Source organism: Callithrix jacchus, chromosome X (genome assembly GCF_049354715.1).
Source record: "Callithrix jacchus isolate 240 chromosome X, calJac240_pri, whole genome shotgun sequence".
NCBI classification, from domain to species: Eukaryota; Metazoa; Chordata; class Mammalia; order Primates; family Cebidae; genus Callithrix; species Callithrix jacchus.
Window position 1 is genome coordinate 94,133,776 of NC_133524.1, and position 2,948 is coordinate 94,136,723.

General features: G+C 35.9%; 1 pseudogene; it reads left to right on the forward strand.

Moving 5' to 3' along the window:
- Positions 1-255: 255 nt before the first annotated feature.
- Positions 256-1,921, forward strand: LOC100397386 (nck-associated protein 1 pseudogene; annotated as a pseudogene).
- Positions 1,922-2,948: the final 1,027 nt, after the last annotated feature.

Genomic DNA, 2,948 nt, shown 5'->3' on the forward strand with positions numbered 1-2,948 from the left:
AGTTAGAAAGTGGATTTCATTCAAAAGTTAAATGTATATTTGAATGAAAATTTATTCTGTATTTCAAAAGTATCTTTTTTTTTGTGATACAGTCTAATGTTTATTTTATGTGATGGCAGGTACACTTGAATTTTCAAATTTTAAAACATATAAAAAGTGATTAGGGACTTACGCTTGTATCAATAGTTGATAAATCTCTAAGACTGTTTGTTATACAGCAGAGTACAATGGTTGTGCTAATGCCAACAGGGCACCATGGAATTTAGTCTAAAAATATCACTAGGCTTTATAGAAACAACAACCTACGCTGCTGGTTTCAGAATTTCAGGACATGATCTGGTTCTAATACTAAGCGGTCTTTTACCATTTTCAATGTTGTGTAGTCTTACGGTATTTAGTTTGGGAAGTGTGTTAAAATATGGATCTATAATGCAGAGGTATTACATGCAGTACCCTTCTGGCTTTGATGCTGTTGTCCTCAATGAACTCATGCAGAATCTTCCTGTTGGCCCGGAGATGACTCAATCACCGCATCCTCTGTTGTTAAGACTATGACTTTTGTAAGTGTAAAATAAGTCGAAGATGGGGAAATATTTGATTTCAGAGGAATGAGATTAGATTGGTTTAGGTTACAGGCACATACTAGTGTCTCTAAAGCTTCATTTGGCCTTTCAGATCACAGAGAACTTGAAAACATGATGAATATAGTAATTTTTTCATAAAGAAAGGGAGATTCTTTGGTGGAAATGTCGCCGAAAACATCAAAGCTCTACATATTTTGCTTTTATAGTCATGCTCCTGAGAAGATGCTTTAACAGTGTTTGGAGTTACTTTCTCAGTCAAGATACTGAACTGCATTTTCACTACTTTGCACTCATTTTATCTGTTGCATTCATGAACTGTGTGCAGAGAGTTACATCATTTTGGAGAATGTAGTCTTTCCTTATGTAATATCTTTCTAGATGAAGTGGCAAAATAAGCTTGAAATATCATCACAGATATTTGCACAGAATAGCGTACTCTTAGTGACCAGTTGCTGCCCAAGCATTGTGTCAAAACCATCAGTCAAGCAGTGAATAAGAAATCAACAAAACAAAAAAAACAGACTAGTAAGAAAGGGAAACCTGAAAGGGAGAAACAAGGCATTAAGTACATGAAGAAAAACAGGCTGGTTGTAACTAAATTTGACAAACTGCACCTTGCACTTTCCGAGTTATGTTTCTTTATAAACTGTGTCTCAAACATGGTGTTATGGAAACATACCTTTACCCCATGTGAAGGGAATATTTGACTTCCCATCTGGAAATCCTCTTTACTAAGTCATTGTTGCAATGATTATGTATAATTGAGCCACACACAAAATGCAAAACCATCAGAGCTTCTAACAGGTATAAGAGCACACAGGACCACACTCCAGCCAATATAAAACTACATGTAGATTGATACTATAAGAGTATTAAATGATATTTTTCTTCGACAAACACAACATTTAGGCAGCTATGGAGAAGCAACCATTATGAGTCTATACACAAATTGGTATTTGGAAACTTTGTTAAGATAAGTCAGCTATGATCATGTAGCTTATTTCCCTGCAATGAAAACATTTGTGAAATTACCTACAGAAAATGAGTTAACATTCGATGTACAGGAATATTCTGACATATCAGAAATGAGGTCACTATTCGAACTACTCAGTCCATATGGTATGAAGTTCCTAAGCAAAAGCCTTATGTGGCATATTTCATCACAAGTTGCTAAACTTAAGAAATTTCTGGAGAATGTTGATGTGTTAACACAAATGTGGACCAGCTTTGACAAACCAGACCAGATGGCTGCACTCTTTAAAAGATTATCATCTGTTGACAGTCTTTATTTTGAACCTAACACTGTTGTTAGACCCTCGAGATTTAAGGATGGATAAGACAAATTCCTTCTGTGTCTTCAAGAAGCTAATGAATTTGAAGCATGAGTGAAGACAGGAATAGACAGTCAACATGTGAAGGGTTTTATGTCCTAAGTTAATGGAGTTTGAATTTGAACATGTGGTCGAACCGAAACCACCAAATGGTTTTCATTAGAGAAGTGACATATCAGATTTCTATTCAAGTCACATGGCAGGGTAGCAAAGGGGCTGGAGGAGAATAAGTAATAAGAAGACAGGGAGTTCACATTTCTTGAGTGCTTACAATGTGCAAAGTATAGTATTAAATGTTTTATATTCATAATTTCCCTTTATTACTATGGTAACACTTATTGACAAGCATTACCATCTCCATTTTACAGCTGAGGAAAATAAGGTTTAAAGAGGTTAATTTCCCTACAGTGGCAATTACAGCAAAACATATTGTTGGTATCTGAACACAAACCGACTTCAAGGTCCATGCTTTTCTTCTGAGCTATGCTATTAATTAGGAGGCACCGTATCTGTCTAGAAATGAATGATAATGAAAGTCTGAACCAAGATTGTGTCAGTGGAATGAAAGGAAATGGAAAATGTGAGAAATATTCAAGGGATATAACTAGCAAGAAGATTTGGTTATTGTGCAGATTTGGAAGGGGGAGAGCAAGGAAGAGTGAGGTGTCGGGAACTTCTTTCATGTTTTCACTTGCCTAAATGAGTGGATGGATGATGATGTTATTAACTTAAATTGAAAAAGAACAAATGGAAATAGCAATGTTGGAGATACAGGACAAAATGGGAATAACTGATGGAAAGAAGTGATGGAGGAGATGGGAAACAGCACAGGTGGAGGGGTTACATCAGTTGCTTTTTCTGTAATGGGAGGAGAGAGGCTACGATTATGTACAGATATAAATAAGTGTTGGAGGGGAAATAATATCAAGAGATTTTAGAGTCAATGACTTCTGTATTATCTCTGAAAAAAGGACTTGAATGCAGGAGGCAAGCAAGAGGAGGTGAACTTGAAAAGAATAGCGTTAAAGGTTTG